Below are 19,165 nucleotides of genomic sequence, written 5' to 3' on the forward strand. Positions count from 1 at the left end.
GTAGATCCATTGGATCTCTTTCCCACAGTGTCTGGGTGTCTGTGAGGGATTGCTCTGTGTCTGTCTTCTGTTGTTTCTGTGAGGATTTACACTGCATACTTTTAAATCATGCTTCATGACTTTCTAGTTCTTTGCCATCAGGAGCTATTGAACTGTAAGTCACCAGACACAAGTCCTAGTCCCAGCTTTGTTCTGGTAGCATGTATGCATCTTCTAAGTAATAACTCAGCAAAAGTAATAGACTCAGGATAGGGGATCCCCAGAAGCATCATCAAAAACATGTAGGGCTTAATATTTAAGGATTCCCTCCCTTGTGCAAATTTCCATAGCCTTTATCACACAATTGAAATTACTATCTTCCCAGTGACCAAGAGGTAGAAGAGGTATAATACTTTCCTCTGTGACCTTAGCACATAACAAAATAACTGGCTCAGAACAAGTGCTAAAATATGAGTTCTCTTGAAAGAAACAAGAAAAGGAAGGAAGGAGGGAGGGAGGAGAAAGGGAAGAGGGAAGGGTGGGAGAGAGAAGAAGGAAAGAAGAAAAGGAGGAGACAAGTGCCCTAGGTACCAGTTAATTATCTTAAAGGAGCTCTGGTGGCACAATGTCTAAGGCATTTGACTGCTAACCACAGGGTTGGCGATTCAAACCCATCAGCCACTCTGAGGAAGGAAGCTGGGGCAATCTACTTCCCCACCTTAGAAGGCCAATGGGGGTTGCTATGAGTCAGAATGACTTGATGGCAGTGAGTTTGGTTTGGTTATACCTTTGGAGGCAGTCTGATTCCCTAAAGATTTACAGCCTTGAAACTCAATGGGGGTTGCTATGAGATAGAATTGACTCAGTGGCAATGGGTTTTCTCTTTTTTATACCTTCTGAAGCAGTCAGCTTCTATAAAGATTTACAGTCTTGAAAACCCAATGGGGGTTGCTATGAGTTGGAATCAACTGGATGGCAATGGTTTGGTTTGGTTTGATACTTATCTCATACTTACTCTTGCCAACAACTGGGCCAGAGAGAGATGGTTGAGGAATCTGAGGCCCAGAGAGTTCAAGTAACTTACTGAAGACCACACAGGAGCCAAGTCATGGAGTTTCTGCTCTGATGACAACTCAAAAATCTAGAATGCAGGTTCTTGGATTATTGCTTCCATTCCCAGGGTTGTTAAGAATGGTTAAACCAGTGTCTTTTGCTAGTGCCTGTGCCCTAAGCAAAGCTCCAGAGATGACTTAAGAAAGACAAAGGTCTTAGATCTATTCTTTCCTGCAGGTCTTTTCTCCTCCTGGGGGTAAGAAAATCTCAAACTAGGTTCCTAGGCCTATGGTTTCAGAGAGGGGCAACTTTCTCCACACGCCTAGGGAAGTGTATTAATTTCACGGAGGCCCCCTTTGCTCCTTGGAGGGCCTTCCCCTGAACCATTTAATCTTATCTGTTGTCTGAGTTAAGAACAGGCATATTTTTCCCCTTTAAGAATCCTGCTCCCCCTTTCATTCCCCCCTCCTCACACTCTTTGTTGTAAAAGATCAGGCCAGGAAGGTAGAACATGGTAGCCCACCAAGCTTGGAAAAGGCCAAAGAGGAGAGCCTTGGAGGAGATAACCCAGCCTCAAGGAACCCTGAACTCTGAGGCCTAATCCCCTGTAATGACCTGTGTCAGAGAGAGTCTTTGTCAAGCTGATAAAAGGAAGTGGGTCTGGGGAGTGGCCGTGTCCTTCTCACCCATAGTTCTCAGAGGGGCTTGGGTTGCTTCTGACAGTTAGGTGGGTGGAGGACACAGTTAACTGAAAATCTGCTGCTTGTCACAGAAACGAGGTGAAGAGAGGCGGCAGAGTCTGGCAGCTTCTGGCTTATGCCTCAGTCATCATACCTTTGGGATACCCCCAAGCCTGCACCTGGGCTTTTGATAGAGAGTTGTATGAACCGACAGATACCAAAATCTATCACATGGTCCTTAGATCACAGTGCAGACCCGTAAGAGATCAGAAATAAGTGGTTGATTAAAAAAGATTTTTTAATGATAAAATAAAAAAGAGCAAACCTTTCAAGAAAGTATAGAAAAATATTTAAAAGGTAGCCCATTGTGGTAGAACTTGGAGTTTGAGCCTAGACTTTTGACTCTTTGGGTCTCAGTTTCCTCAGGTTGTAGTGAGAATTAGAGGTAAACCCCCTTGCACAGTGTAGGTTCTTATTAAATGCTGGCTGCTTGCATGGATTCAACTACCAACTCTTCCAGTCCCACAATTCTTGGATGAGGAGAGTGAGCCCCAGAGATGTGGAGTAACTTGGTCAAGGTTGCCCAGCTAGTGAAGAGCAGAACTAACATGGAGCTCTCTTCCTGCCACTGATGTCACAGTGCAGTCAGAGGAGTCTTGGAATCAGAGGCCACCATTGTTTTCAAAGCTGGACTTGCAGTGCACACAAAGTGGGAGATAGTATTATGTATATCCAAGAGATGTGGAAAATGACTGCCCATTCCCTCTGGGATGTTGTGATCTGATTCTTGAATGGTGTTTTCTTAGGAGCAGAAATGAAAAAACCATAATTTTTAACCCAAGAGCTGCCATGCTGGGTAGTTATTACTGCTTTCGTGGGGGGTGGCATAGAGAGAGTTTAGTTTCTGAGCAAAAAATGTAAGTGGGGAGAAAGTGTGAAAGATAGTTGGCAGGGACAGTCTGGTTTTGGATCCTAAGGTCATCAAAATAGTCTTTCTTTTGAGTAGAAACAAATTCTATTTCCTTTAATTGAATTCCTGGCTGATCTGACTTAGGGCTTTCCATTTTGTATGATGATCATATACTCAGTCTGAGGTCGTCAGAGACCTTTCTAGAGTATGAATGACTATACATAGTCATAATAGGGCCCAGCTGGTACATGACCTGCTGTAATTCTTAGGAAGCTCTAAAGAGAGATTTTTATCACTTATATTTTTCAGATGAAGATATCAAGGCTCGGGGGGAACTTGCCAAATGTCGTTAACTTAGTAGTGGTTGCGGTGGCCCTGGGACACAAGTCTTCAGACCTTCTGAACTGTAATCTTTGTGTTTACCTGGAGAGTTGACCCAGGTACTGCAGTGCTCGCTGCTTTGGCTGGGGATGGAGTGTGGCGTTTGCCCAGTGTTTCTGGGCAGTAATTCAGGGTGGCAGTGACTGAGTTTCTTATCTGTGCAAGCAGACGGGCATCTCTTATACCACCCCTCATCCAAAGCAGGCAGGTGTGTCTGCAGACTGTGGTCAATACATTCTCAGAGAGCCCTGTTGGTAATTTAGTCATGATAATTGGGCTCCTTCTATGCTGCTGAGTCCTGGGGTTCTAGTTCTTGCTTTGTGCCCCTGTTCCTATCATTGGACATCAGCTTTGTTTCATTCCCTAGCACACACTGTTGGTAGGCATTACCCAGTGGCCATTGCTGACGGAACTCTCACTCTTTCATTGTTAGGGGTCCACCCTCCATGATTGTCAAGGGAGGCTGACCTCAGCACTAGCCCAGGGAGTGACACTGGATTGGTCTTAGCCAGTTATCATGGGACTGGTCCACCTCACCATGATTGATTAGGCACCTGGGCAGATGAACTAATTCTGGCTAATGAGGTCTAAGTGGATGTCTGCTCAGGGGCTTCTGGGAAATGTTTTTTTCTCATTCTTGGAAAAGAACTTTGGGTATTCTGCTGCTGCTCCTGGGTACTGATGTGCCTACATATGATGACACATCATATAATTGCAACCACCATCATAAAGGGTGTGAGCCTGAAGGGAATATGGCGAGGATGACTTAATGAAATCATTGCATCATTGAATTAACCAACCCCATTAACAGTCCTCCTCCAGTCATCCCCTTAGTGTTTCAGCCATTAGGAATACTTTTTAAAATTTTTTTTTTCTATTATATGCAGCTGAAAGCATCCTCACTGATAAAATACAAGATCCCTATGATGCATCTACTTCCCTGGTCCTTCCTTGGACTTTGTTTTCAGCACCTTCACTCTCTCCCTTTTCTGACACCCCTGCTCAGAGCATGGCCCTATTTGACATCTCAGGGAGAGGAGGTAGAAGTGGGGCTGGATGTCATTAGAGGGGGAATGAGGTCATAAACAAGGGCTGCCCTTCTCCTCTTGTGTTTTGCAGTCTGATGACTCAAATCACTTGATCTAATGTCTTCTCATTAAAAGAAATTAGCTTCTAAAACAGTGTTGAAGAGTCCTGCTTTTGGAGAGGAATCAGGGTAGAAATCACCACTGTTCCTTCTATTTCTGCTCCTGTTCTTCCAAGGAGACCTCCCCCCTGGAATTGTCCCAAGTCCAGTTAGAAAGCTATCTTCCTCCTCCCTGTACACCTCACCGCCCTCTCCTACTTCCAGTTGTATGTAGGGAAAGCGTTTCCTATACTCTTGATTTGTGTAATTCCCTGCCTGATGGAGCCTCAACTGTTACTTCTGTCCCAAGGTCATTCTCCCACCCTGGCCTTCATTCATGGGCTAACACCAGGTGTCTGTCCCATCTGGCAGAGATAACAGACTGTACTCCATATTCTAGATCTGATGTCCAGGGCTTACTGCCAGACATCATTCAGTCCATTCACTTCTTCACTTACTCTTTCATTCAATTCATCAGTCAGAGAGGTAGCAGTAGTATGGCGTCACATGCCATTTTCCCAAGGTGTGTTCCACTTGGAAGATAATAGGGTAGGAGTCTCGCAAGGTGCTCTGAGAAGAATGCGTTCTGAGGTCATACAATAGATAGTCTCCCTACTTGCAGAGGCACAATGCAGGCTTGGAGATGAAAGACTCTGGGGAGTACTTGGGAAAAACCGGCTTTAAATTGTATAAGCGGCAATTTACTATTGGACTTTGTAGCCCTTTGTTGACCAACACCTATTACTGTCCATGAAGCATGTGAGAAATGCTGATCTCCTTTTTCAAAACAAAGCCTTGAAGTCAGACAGCTCTGCCACTTTATGAAGCCTAGTTCTGTCTGCAAATTGAGGCTTTTAATCATTCCCTGGAGGCTTGTTCTGAGGTTCAAATAAGAGAATCAATGTAAAATACTAACACAGTGTGATGCTAATTTAATTCCTCCATCCTCTTCTTTCATTTATCCATTTGTTTATTCAAGAGTTCAGTAAGCGTTTGTGTATTAAGTGCTGAAGTACTCAGGCCTGGCTGCCTGGAAATACTCTGAGCTCCGTGACTTTCCTCCTGCTTGGCGCTGTGCTGAGGTCTTGAAGACCCAGAGGTGCTCAACCTACAGGCTTGCAACTCTTTTCCCTCCTTTGCTTTTATAAACGATGACAGCTGATTCCGGGGCTCCTCCAATTTCAAGTTGCTGTCAACCAAAATCTAAGTGGGATAGGCTCCTGGCTTTGTGGAAAGTGAAACTCAAAACCTCCAGGGCTGCAGCTGGGGCAAGGGAGACAGGCTACCCCTCAACATCCTCCATGCCCTTCCCTGGTGTGCTCATCACAGAGAGGACCATACTGGGGTGTGTGGGGGAGCTCTGCTGTGGGGCTCTTGGCCTGAAAGTTCTTGAAAGTTCAAGGGCTTCGGTGGCTTACATTCAGTATAATCAGCGTTAACCTGTATGCATAAATAATGCTTCATTTGAATCATAATAAAGGGTCACCAAGTCAGAAATTAGCAAGAGAGTCAGGATTTGCAAAGTACTTTCTTTGTGAGGAGTTCTGTGTTAAACCCTTTCTTTGCATGGCCTTATTGGGAAGACAAATGACCCAGTTGTTATCTCTATTTTAAGATGAGGAAATGGAGGCACAGGGAACTTAAATTACTTGCTTAAGCCATGTTGTTGCTGTTGTTGTTATGTGCCGTCGAGTCGGCCCCAGACTCATAGCGACCCCTCCTTGGGTTTCCGAGGCAGTATCACTACAGATAGTAGGATTGCCCAACCCTCCTTCCGAGGAGTGGCTTGTGGGTTTGAACCGCCAGCCTTCTGGTTAGCAGTCAAATGCTTTAGCCATTATGCTACCAGAGCTCCTTGCTTAAGCCATAGAGCTGGAAAGTGGTGGAACTAGAATTTGAACGTGGGCAGACTGACTCCAGAGTGCAGGCTTTAAACCACCACAGTCTTCTCATTACAACTAATTAGTACCTTCAGTTTCCAGAGGTAGAAAGTGAAGCTCAGAGAGGTTAAATAATTGGAATGAGCCACACTGCTAGTAAAGGACAGAGTCAGAGTCTGAACTCAGATCTCTCTGGCTCCAGCGTGTTCATGCTTTTCCTCGTCGAAACACAGCTCCCTGCTGAGTGGTGCTGATGCAGCTGTATGTGGACTTGAAGTCTCTGGGTAGAGCCCTATGCAGAATGATGTCTTAGTCCCCCATTTACAGGAACTCCAGCAGAGGAAGGCACTTGCCAAGAACACGCAGCTTTATGTGGCGCCTTGGTTCCAGACCTTCCCCTGTGTCAGCCTCAGCCTGAAAAGTTCTCTCGTCCACTCTTCTCCGAGCTAAATCCTGCTCGACACTCAGATCTCAGTCCAAAGGCCACTATTCCCGGCAGCCTTCCCTGGTCCTCCGGACTATACCAGTATCTTTTAGAGAGTTGGACATAGTCCTTTGATTTTCTTTCTCACCTTTTAATTTTCTGTTTATGTGGTTTGTTACAGCAATCCTGCCTTTCTCTAGATTGTGCATACTCTGTGGCTGAAGTCCCAATCAGAGTTCAGTAATATCACCAGTGTTTAACATAGTGTTATATACATATGTATATGATATGTGATAGTTTCATATAGATATATTCACATATATATGTGTGCCTGACACATATATGTGTGTGTATATATATATATAAATATCTCCAAGAAATGTCAATTAGCAGTGTGATGGCTGCAGTTCCCTGATAATTTCCTCTTGGCAGACATTGCCAATCAATTACTATTCTGTGTTCTGCTGAGACCCAAGGGAGCCTCAGAATCTTTCTCAAGGTGTTGCTCCAGGCAGCCACGACCAATTAATGGGGCCAACCTCCAAATTAAAACTGGCCATCCCGGTGGCAAGAGTCTTCTCAGATATTACTTGCAACCATAGTAATTGAAATCACTTAGGGAATTAAAAAAGCATATTGATACTTGGATCCCTCTCCTGGAGTAGTTTTGGTTAATTGATGATTCTGATGGGCTGAGGACAATTGGCTAAATAGTATCTATTCTGTTCTCTCCCATTTTGCCTTGTGTTCTGCAAGTTCTGTTTATTTCCTTTTATGTGTAGCATGCCATTACTCTACCCTGGCAGACTGGGCACTGAAAATACAGAAATGATGAAAAGATTGCCTCTAATCCCTAAGAGCTCCCACACTAATGAAGGGGATAGGCAGGCATGGGGGACTCTTGTAGGCAGATCATTGTAAGTTAATTTATAGATGCATGAAGTACAAGAGTAAGTGTGGCAGAGGAAGACAGAAATTCTACTTGGGGACATTTAGCAACGTTTAGAGACTTTGGTTTTCCCACCTTGTGTGTGTGGTGGGGAGTCGTTACTGGCATTTAGTGGCTATAGGCCAGGGATGCTGCTAACCCTCGTGCAGGGCTAACCCTACAACAAAATGTTCTCAGCCCCAGATGCCAACAGTTCTGAGTGGAGAAACCCCATTCTATTCCCAGGACCTAGTTCAGTTCAGTGACTGGCATATAGGAGGACTGTGCTACGTGTTTGTTGAATGAAACAGAGCTACCAAACATGCATTCATTCAGCATAAATCTAAATATACATGACTATAGCTACTTAAACATACACATACTTTTATCCTGTTTTATTCTCCTAATGACAGAGATTTCACCGTGAGTGTCATCTTTATTTCCTGTCAAGTCTAAAGCTTTGGGGCTGTGTTTCTCATTTATCCCATTCCAGGTCTTATCTCTTGTAATTATGCTGTCTTCTGGCTTGGCTGTTGTCCCATGGGCAGGAATTTTATTTTAAACCCTCCAGTTGCTATACTGACTTAGAGAAGATTTGGGGATTTTGAGTGTTTTTTTCCCCGTTCCTACTCCATCCTGTTGGAATTTGTTGCGTCAGCCCTATACTTTCTTAGCAAGAGATTACATGGTATGGGCTGGCAGGGGGCTCACTGCCCAGGTGGGGGAGGGGCTGCTTGCTCTGCCCCCCAAAGAAACATCTTGAATAATCCATGTCAGAGCTGACTAAATGAAGGTTGTGGTGGGAAGCCTTGGTTTCCATCTAGAAGACAACATGCTCCTGAACTTGGGTGTTGTGGGTTCTGAAAGTTCCATCTGTGCTGTAAACTCAATGGAGTTCATGTATCCAACTTGATTGTGTTATCCTGTATTGCATTTCCAGCTAGCAGCTGGTGCTCGATCTTCTCCCACCCCCAGCCCCTGTTGCATTCTGGGACTTTTTTTTTTTTTTCTCCTTTTGATGGTGGGTGACCACTTAAGAGCTTTGCTCATTTCCCCAGTTCCTAAATTCCATGTTTTCGGTCCCTTCCATCATGATTGTCTTTGTTGCAGCTGCAATTAGGGAGAGGAATAACCAAATGCATGACCTGTTTTAGCAAGAGGAGTCATTTTTAGGAAAGAGCTGGGGAGTAGGGGAATCATCTAGATCTGCATCATGAAGAGAGGTCAGTTAGATTCTGCAGTGAACCACGAAGTTTGGTTGGGGAGGAAGACTGTGTCAGAGCCAGCCAGGTTCTCCAAAGATGTACAAGAACAACCTAATGAGTGTGGAGGCTCCTGACAGCTTGTTCGTACCAGCATCTTCCAGCTGACTGCCCTGATCCTTTGAGCAGCTGGGCACTATTGGGCATCACACATCTACTGGCCCATAAAGACAAGAGTGAACACTAGCTGGATTGAGGAAATTACTCAGGACCACACTCCCATCTATTGCTCCAGATCGGATTTTGTTTGATAAGTGATGGTGAGGGTATGTTATGGTATAAGCAACGGGAGGGAGGGGGGAACACAAGTCTAATTGTAAAGTTCACAGAGAAAGCTTGAGCCTCAGATAACACTGTCACCAAGACTTAATTTTTTTCTGTCTCTCTGTCTGACTTCACACAAAACCTCCTTTCTTCTTTGTTCCAACAGCCCCTGGAGTAACACATCTCCTTGCCTCATGCAATAGATGGGAACACTTTCCTCTGAGATTTCTCAGCATATGTCCTGAGAGTCGTTTTGAGTTGGCTAAAGTCACAGACTCGATGGCAAATAACAACAACAACAACAAAAAAGTCACAGAGCTACCCTGAACCAACTCTCTGGCTGGGGGATGGGGTGGGCTACTTGGCAGAACCTAAGTTATAAACTCTGCTTGTGGAGAGCAGACAGAAGTCAGAGCACTAGGAGAGAGGGCAGTGGATGGTAAAGCGACAGCCAAGCACCGTCTGTTCAGGGACGTTATTGCTGATCTTCTTGATATCTTTGAGTCGCAGCAATTTATGAAAACGATACTTTGGCTCCTGCCTTTTGAGTAACGTTCCTACAATATTTCTGATCCTATGAGACCCATTCACTGCCACTGTTGAGAGGTCCACTGCCCAACGGTCTAGACTTAACTTTCCTAACAGAGCACAAGAGGTGAGCAAATTTGGACATCAATCAATTTGACATATTTCTTATTTAGAAAAATACTATTAATAAAATTCCATCCATCAGCTTCCTTATGCATATTGGTTTCTTCTCATGTCCCTTCATTTTCATTCTTTTAATCTATCTGTCTAGCCCATTGTAAAACATTTATTAAATATTTGTGCAAGGTACCAAGTACAAGATAAACAACACACTAAGCTCAAGGAATTAAAAAAAGGGAAAGAAACAGACCTATCAAAAATTAATAGTCATAAAGCACCATTTTGTAAAATGACAAGATGCCTAAGCCCTCGAGCTTGTGGTTTTCTTACGTGTTGCCGGTCCATTTCTGTTTCCTGTCTCCTTTCTTTGTCACAATGCCCTCACCTTGTACTGTGCCTCACTGTCTCTGCTGCTGCACCTCTTGTCCTTACCAACGTCATCCTGCACTCTGCTGTTACTCTCTATGGGACGATCTGCCCAAGACCTCGTGCAGAGCCTGTATGATTCTGCAGAATTAATCACAGAACCACTCAGTGGCACGTGCACCTGGGATCATCGTAACAAATACATGGTTGATGTCCAGAAGAACATGCTGCTTTCTGAATAGTTTCTCAGTTTTACTGCCGCAAAGACTTCTGCTTTAGCAGAGAGGTTTCTATTCTTTTTCTTTTTAATTCTACTGCTAGGAAAGTGAAACCTATGATTTTCCTTGATTGAATTCATATTTTTAAAGTAAGCTGTGTGCTTCCTTTCTTTTAAGGAAGAAATGTTTCTCTCCTGCTGTAACAGCCTCCACAGTCACTGGGGACCACCAGTGCAGAGGGAAGGGAATGAGATTTAGAGTCAGGCAGACCTCAGTGTCAACTCCTGCTTTGCCATTCACTCTGCTACCTTGGTTCCTAACTTCCTGGAGCCACAGAGCTTTTTCTGGAAAATGGGACCATAATACCTACAGCACAGGATAGTTATGGGGATCACATTAGATGTATGTGGGAGCTCTAAGCCCAGCACTGGTAGGTGACATGCTTGCTAAAGTTTATATCCTCTCCTGATTCCGCCTTCCTTATTTCTTCCTTCCTAATGACCAAAACAGTCTACTGTTCATAGAAGAATGGGTCATGGAGGTGACAAAGCTTTGGGCAGATACTTTTAGCATGTTTTAAATGTTGCCATGGGTCTTGGGATATAAGTAAGTGGACCGCGTAGTTAAAAAGCAAAAAACACATCAAAAACAAATACGTAGCTTGCTTAACTTTTATTGTTAGTCAAGTACATTGTCATAGAAATGAATATAACAAGTGATGCGCTATTATTGTCTCATGCAAGTGACATATTTTGAAAACTTCTGGCTATTGAAGCTGTCAGTGTCCTAATTTATACCTTACTGGTTTGAAATGTTAACTGGTCAACAAAGAAGTCATTATTGTCATCAAATGTAATGCAAGAAAACTATATTTATTCAACAGCCTCAATGAGATAGGGAATGTGCTGTGTGCTTTCACGTTTATTTTTTTCATCCTCCCTAATAAAATATCCAGGATTCTTGGATCCCAATTTCAAGAGAAAAATGAGATATTCCTGCTGCCTTTGCAAGCGTTTCTGTTTCGTCACTGGTGTCTTTAGCAGTTGTTGTGGGAAATCTCCCCAAAATGGCAGGCATAGCAATTGGTAATGCTTCACACATAATGGGCCTATTTGCAGATGAGGTTACAATTTGCTTCTCACACCCGTTCCGAAGAATGCAAGCCTTTACATGGCCTGTTTATTTTCTGGACTTTAACTTCAGTGTTTAAGGTGCAAAATCTAAATTAGCAACATTATCTAAAATGCTACTCTGTTCACCAATACTATACTTACATAAACTACCATTTTAACATTATTTTCTATTACTTTCCTATGAATAAGACAAATTATATTACTTTGTTGTTGTTGTTATATGCTGTCAAGTCAGCCCCGACTCATAGCAACCCCTCCTTGGGTTTCCGAGGCAGTATCACTACAGAAGTAGATTGCCCAACCTTCCTTCCAAGGAGTGGCTGGTGGGTTTGAACCACCAGCCTTCTGGTTAGTAGTCAAGTGCCTTAGGCACTGTGCTACCAGAGCTCCTATTAGTTTAGTCGACCTAAAGTTCCATGGCTCTTGCCTCCTTGTTCACTTCTCTCCATGTTCTCTTACATAGTTCTAATCCTTGTGTTTCTCACTCCACTGCCACAACAGTAGGAGATGTTTGAGTGCTTTACCCATACGATCACAATGAATCCTAATAACATTTTAGGAGGTAGGCAGTATTTATATATCCCTCATCAACTAGAGAAAATGAAGCATCAAGAAATAAATAAGTTGCATAACTGGCTGAAGATCAAATCCAGGCAGTCCGACTCTAAGAAAAACAAACAAACAAACTAACCGAACTCAGTGCCATGGAGTCAATTCTGACTCATAGCAACCTCCCACTGGGTTTCCAAGGCTATAAATCTTTACAGAAATAAATTGCCCAGTCTTCCTTCCGCAGAGCGGCTGGTGGGTTTGAACCACTGACCTGGTAAGCAGCCAAGTGCCTTATCCACTACGCTACCAGAGTTTATGCAGGAGGTGCGTGACTGGTTTTCCTGCCTCCATTCTTAACTGTCTAGGAATCGTCTTCACCCTGCAGCTTGCTTAGAGCTCATTCTAAGCATAGCATCGTCTTTCTGGGAACTGCCAGTGGCTCTCTTCTGCTTTCCTTTCCAAGGCCAGACTCCTTGTTGTGGCCCTCGAGGCTGCGTGTGGCTCGCCTCACCTGCTTTCCAGCCTCATCGTGCTGGGGCCGCTCTTACCCTTTCTGCTCTGGGTGCGTTGTGCACCTGCTCCTGTACTGCTTCACCTACCTCAAGGGCCCTTGAGAAAGTAGCTCTTCCACCTGCACACCTCTCCTTGTCTTCTGTCTATAGGCTCTCTCCCAGTCTTGGACATTGATTTGTTCTCTCCTTGTTTTTCTCATACCTCCCTGATTCTTTTCCTTTGTCTCCTTTGTAGGCTTTCCACCCCTTACCTCCTTGAACCTGAAGAATCTATCCTCAGTTCTTCCCTCCATATCCCAATTTTGAACTCATAAGCTCTTTGTGAGTTAAGCATACCTCTGGTTTAAAGTTATTCTCTGGATGCTATGGATTAATGCCAAATCTCTTTCTCAGACTCCATGCTGGGCTTCAAATTCTTACATCCAGTTGGCTTCTGGAGGTCTCTGGGAATATGCTCAAGAACTTCAAATTCAGGAGGTCTGAAACTATCTGTCATCTTCTCTTGTAAACTGCCAGCTGTGCCTCTGTTTCTTCTGTAAGTGACTCTTCCTCCCACCGGTTATCTGTACAAGAAACCTGGAAGTCATGCTTAACTTTGCCCTTTCCAGATCTTCAAGTCCAGTTTAATCAGTCTAATGTGCTTATTGAATATGCTCTGTCTTCTCCCTTCAAGACATCAGATGATGTATTGCACTGGGCATATCTTCTGTAAAAGACCTCTTTCAAGTGTTGAAAAGCAAAAATGTCTCCTTGAAGATAAGGTGTACCTAACCCAAGCCATGGTATTTTCAATCACCTCTTTTGCATGTGAGAGCTGGACAATGAATAAAGAAGACCAAAGAGGAGTTGATGCTTTTGAGCTGTGGTGTTGGCGAAGAATGCTAAGAGTACCATTGACTGCTAAAAGGACTAACAAATCTGTCTTTGAAGAAGTGCAGCTGAAATGTTCCTTGAAGCGAGAATGGCCAGACTTCATCTCACCTACTTTGGCTACGTTGTCAGAAGGGACCATTCCCTGGAGAAGGATATCGTGCTTGGTAAAGTTGGAGGGTTAGCAAAGAAGGGGAAAGCCCTCAACGAGATGGATAGACACAGTGGCTGTAATGATGGGCTCAAGTATAGCAAGGATCATGAGGCTGGCACAGGACCAGGCAGTGTTCATTCTGCTGTGCATAAGGTTGCTGTGAGTTGGAGACGACTTGATGGCGCCTAACAACAACATCCCCCTTCCTATAATCTATGACCTGATTCAGACTTGTATTAACTCTCTTCTAAAATGCTTCAAACATCATCTAACTCGTCTACCTTTCAGATCACTTTCTATACTGCTCCAAACAAGAAAAATCAAAGGGCTCAGTTATAGCTTCAGTATTTCTCAGAGACAAGAACATTCACTAAAATAGGAGTGGCATTGATAAGCTATTAGTAACTTGGTGATAACAGTGCTCCTGTGTTGCCCTGGTTACTTCAAAGATTCATATGATTTCTAAGTTTAGAATGACAACACACATGGACAAAGCAGCGATGACAGCTGTCTGCACTACTGCCTTCCTATAGCAACGTCCAATGTTTGTAACGCTCTGACTGTGAATTGGGCCCAATTCAAAATTAATACATGTGATGTTGTTTAATCTATACATTGATCATTGACCTTCAGTGTAGTGGTGGTATCTATTGATTTATTTTTCCTAAATCATGCAGCATTTATACCTTCCTAACAGGACCCAAATCTTTGTGAGATTGTAAATCATGTGTCCGGCTCTCCCTGCTGGGGGTGGTTGCTTGACGTAAGCAAGGCCCATTGGGTTCTCTGCTTTGAATCTTACATCAGTGACATTGGGAAGGAACAAAACTTTGGGGGCTCATTTGCTTCTGTGGTGGCACTTGAATGAAATAGTTTCGTATGCCCTGTCTTGATACATACTCTGTCTTGATACATATTCTGAGACTGGCTCTGCAGCCTCTAGCTTTCTGTCCTCCCTGTGAGCTGCTCAAATATCTGGCCAGTGAATTCTTTCTCCTCCTCCTCTGCATCCTTCCTCCCTCTTCTCTTCTTCCTTATTCTCACCTAAATCAGCCAGAGTGGGTTTTAGTTGCCTGCAGCCATAAAACCTTGACTGATGCCAAATTCATCTCATGGAAACCTTGTGTTTCAGAGATGAGGAGACTATGACTTCCCCCAGGTCATATAGTAAGGTAGTGGAAGAACCTGGACTAAAGGATATTTCTTTCATTTATAGTGTAGTGGTCTTTATAACATAGTGGTTCAAGAAGAGTCACTAGGCCCAGGTGCCCCTGACTTGAAAACATGATTTGACAACTTACTTACCTGTGTTGATTTTGGTAAGTCACTTATAACATTCAACAACCACCCCCTCATATAGTTATTGTGCAGGTTATATTGGTTGATACTCCATATATAAAGTATATGTGTATAGTGCCTGGTACATAGTCAGTGTAATATAAACATTAGCAATTGCTATTGTTATTTTCATGGCACAAACTGGCCACTTTGGAAAATTTAGAAAAATCATTTGCTGATTTCTAACATTGGTAAAGAATACTTTAATTGCATTATCCAAGTTTTTCTGGGTCAAGGAAGTCTAATTCAGATATCCAGAGCTACTCTTCAGCAATTCACCAGCAAGAATGCTATGCCTTGGTAGCTGGTAGTTTATTCTGTCTTTTTACTCTGGAAAAAAGAAATCATTAAAGAGGTTTGTTATTTTCTCCTCCCCCACTTTTTTTTTTTTTAAATAACCAATGATATGGACATCAAAGTACAGAGTGTTTGACAAGAGGACCAGTTGGTTCCATTCAGGGGCACGTTATGAATTGTTCCTTTTTGACAGGGGGAACAATTCTTTACACTTTGTTTATATAGCACTTCCCAAGGGTCCATTTCTAAGTGGTTCACAAAATGCTTGTTCTCACTGGAACATGCTCATCCTTTACAATTCCCAGGAACTGAAGAGTGTGTGTGCAAAATAAACTCACCCTGAAGGCCAATGATTTAGATTAATAAAGAGTTATGTTTATTCAATTCCATTAACAAAATTCTACATGGCATGTTGAACCCAGTTTTCTCAGGCTACGCAACCATTTCTGAATAAGACTTGATGAAGAATGGCTAGTTTGTGGGTATGTGAAACAAGAAGAGTCTTTTTACAGTCCTCAGACCTCTGAGATCTAGTTCTGTGACCTCTTTCTCAGGAGCCCACTCAGAGTTTGTTAAGCAGCTTGAATATGGAAGATTCTCTAGGAATCAATTCAAACTACTCCATTGATTCATCCTTCCATCCTACTGTCACTCACGAGCTAATTAAAGAAATAGCTCTGAAGTAGAAGACAGTCGAGCACCCCAACAGTTTTGCTTATCTCTAGCTCCTCCACTAGAGGTAGGAGAATGAGGCAGGGAAAGAGCATCTCAGGGAGAAACCATGGACATCTGACTCATGCGGAAATCATCTCATGAAAACCTTTTGGTTTGGAGACAAGAGCCATCTGCATTATATAACACTCAGAGGCTGTTATCCTTGATCCTCACAACAACTTTGTGAGATTGGTAGGGCTGAGTTTTATCTTCCCTTTCTTATGAGAGAATGGGGGCCCAGAGCAATTATGAGTGGTCTAAAAGAAGGGAAACTTCTACTTACTGAGTGTGCACTATGTACCAGACATGATATGAGAGGTTTTCATGTTCATAATCTCATGGCATTTTCTAAAGAGCAATGTGAAATTGTGTGTGTACATAGGCTCGTCTTCCGAGTGCTTCATGTGGCCCCCCGAAAGGCTACCTAGGGTCAAGGCTCTCATGCTCTGCCCACACCCGCCCCTCTGTGACATCCTGGCTTTCTTCCCCTTTTCTCCCAAAGTTTCAATGTGAAGGATCAGAAAGGAAAACCGCAGCCCAAACACAGATAGCTGAGGGAGGGGCAGGGTGGGAGAAGGGCCCTTGAAAGTATGTGGTTGTATGAAGATAACGTTCCACCAGGGCTGGGGAGACAGGGAACATGTGCCTCCCCACAGGCTCTCTTTCCCATTGGCGCTTCCTGACCAGGGGCCAGCCAGTCTTCCTCATTTATGCTCTGACTCACCAATGATGGAGCTTTGTGCTCTAAGAAGTTTTTACAAAGTCCACCTAGAAACCAGGCTCTCTCTTGGCTCCTGTCTTTCCATGTTGTCTTTCCTTTTTGGACACATAGCTCACTTGACTTCAGTTCTTACCTCTCTGTAGGTATTCCAGTCTGTACCTCCAGTGTGTCCCCTGAGCACCACCATCATACTCATAAAGGGTCCCAATGGCTTTGTGTCCCTTAATCCCTCTCCCAAAGTGTATTTTTCATGCATTTCCTAGCTCAGATACAGCAAAACATCACAATTCATTCATTCCTTGAGGCAGTTATTGATTAACTTATTCCACAAGTTTTTTATTTTTTGTTTGTTTTTGTTTTTGAGTACATACTTGAGTAACAGTGTGCCAGATGGTGGTATACAAAACATAGGAAACAAAGTCCTAATCTTCATGAAGCTTCCCATCCGTGGTGGTGAGTTAGAATTGACTTGATGGCAACTAACAGTAACAACATGTGTGTATGTGGGGGAGTGGTTAGGACAGAGCAGTGAAGAAAACGTTGTATAGTTGTGGTTGCTGGAGGCTGTCTAGTTGAGTTTTTGACTCATGCAACCCAATGTGACAGAGTAAAACTGTCCCATGGAGTTTTGTTGCCTATAATCTATTTTATTATTATTATTATTGCATTAATTTTTTTTTTAATTGTCATTTGGGTGGAAGTTTACAGAGCAAATTCAATTTCCATACAGCAGTTCACATTATCTCTTGACATTGACTGCAATTTCCCACAATGCAACAGCTCTCTTCCCACTTCTTCCCCATAGTTAACTCTTCCCTGTGTCCGTCCCTCCCATGCACTCCTGCCCCCATGATTGATCTCTCCAAGGAGTGTATCTGCCTAATGTAAATGTTCAGCTCATATGCCTGTCTTTTGTTTGGCTGGAAGCCACAGGAGTGGGTTCAATTCCAGACCTGAAGGGCAGCTAGGGGCCATAGTCTCGGGTTTCACCAGGCTCTATCAGACCAGAAAACCTGGTCCTTTTTTTTTTTTTTAATGAATTTGAGTTTGTTCCACATTGTTCTCCCACTCTATCCAGGATCTCCTACATAGATCCCCCTGAGTGGTTGATAGTGGTAGCCGGGCATCATCTAGTTCTTCTATCTCATAGTTATATAGGCTGAGGATCTCATGCTGTACCAGTCCCTTGGACTAATTGTTTCCATACGTCCTTGGTTTTCTTCACTCTTCTTTGCTCTGGATGAGGAGAGACCCATCATTGCATCTAGATGGCAGCTTGCAAGCTTTTAAGATCCCAGTCACTACTCGCCAAAGTAGGATGTGGAACAATGTTTTTGTATAGTATGTTATGCCAATTGAGGTTGATGTCCCCTGCAACCATGGTCCTGAGCCAAACAGGTCCAACTACTCATTCCCTATGGGTAGCTGGCTGTGGCCAAGAAGTGACTACAACCTTGCCAGCTCTACTATACACCTGGGAATTCTTACAGAAGATACAAATACACTTGTAGAAACATTGTCTGCCAACCCTGTACATGGTCATGGCACACTCCCCCCTGCACAGATATATTGTTCAGCCTGCCTACCCATCTATCCACCCGTATACCCATGTTTGCCATCACTGAAAAAGCAGTACTGTATGTGCAAAAGGGTTCATTTTTGTTGTCTGTACCTCCAATGCACTGCTCTATGTCTTCCTTTTCTTCAGTGCCACCATGTTGATCACACAAATTTGGCACATTGCCCTTCCCTTAACCCAAATCAATACTTTTCTCCACCTATCTAACAGTGTTCCCTCCCCTCTCCTTCCACCCCTAGTAACCAACAAAGATAATTTCCTTCCATATATAAACCTTTCCTTGACTTTTCACATTAATGGACTAATACAGTATTTGTCCTTCTGTGATTGACTTATTTCATTCAGCGTAATGTCCTCCAAGTTCATCCATGTTATGTGCTGTTTTGCAGATTCTACATTATTCTTTAGGGTTGTATAGTATTCCATTGTGTGTATGTACCATAGTTTGGTTATCCATTCTTCTGTTGATGGGCACCTAGGTCGTTTCCATCTTTTTGCTATTGTAAATAGTGCTGCGATGAACATGGGTTTGCATATATCTGTTCTTGTCCTGGCCCTCACTTCTTTAGGATATATACCCAGTAATGGAATGGCTGGGTCAAATGGTATTTCTAATTCCAACTTTGTAAGGAATCGCTGTACTGCTTTTCACAGTGGTTATATAATTTTACTCCCACCAGCAGTGTATGAGAGTTCCAATCTCTCTGCATCCTCGCCAGCATTTGTAATTTTCTGTCTTGTTGAAGTTTGCTAGTAGTGCTGGGACAAGATGGTATCATTGTTTTGTTTGCATCTCTCTGATGGCTAATGATCATGAGCATTTCTTCATATGTTTGTTGGCCGCCTGAATATCCTCTTTGGTGAAGTGTCTATTCTTGTGTTCTGCCCGTTTTTAAATTGAATTGTTTGTCTTTTGTTGTTGAGGTGTTGGAGGTTCCTATAAATTTTAGAGATAAGTTCCTTGTCAGATATGTTGTTGCCAAATATTTTTTCCCAATCGGTGGGTTCTCTTTTTTATTCTTTTGGAGAAGTCTTTGGAAACATATGAAAATTTTAATTTTTAGAAGGTCCCAATTATCTAGTTTCTCTTCTGCTGTTTGTGCATTTTGGGTTATGCTTGATACTCTATTTATGCCATATATTAGGGCCCCTAAATAGATGGGGCAATCTACTTCC

The sequence above is a fragment of the Orycteropus afer genome, unplaced genomic scaffold (genome assembly GCF_000298275.1).
Source record: "Orycteropus afer afer isolate SDZICR_OR568_19922 unplaced genomic scaffold, OryAfe1.0 scaffold00106, whole genome shotgun sequence".
Taxonomy (NCBI): domain Eukaryota; kingdom Metazoa; phylum Chordata; class Mammalia; order Tubulidentata; family Orycteropodidae; genus Orycteropus; species Orycteropus afer.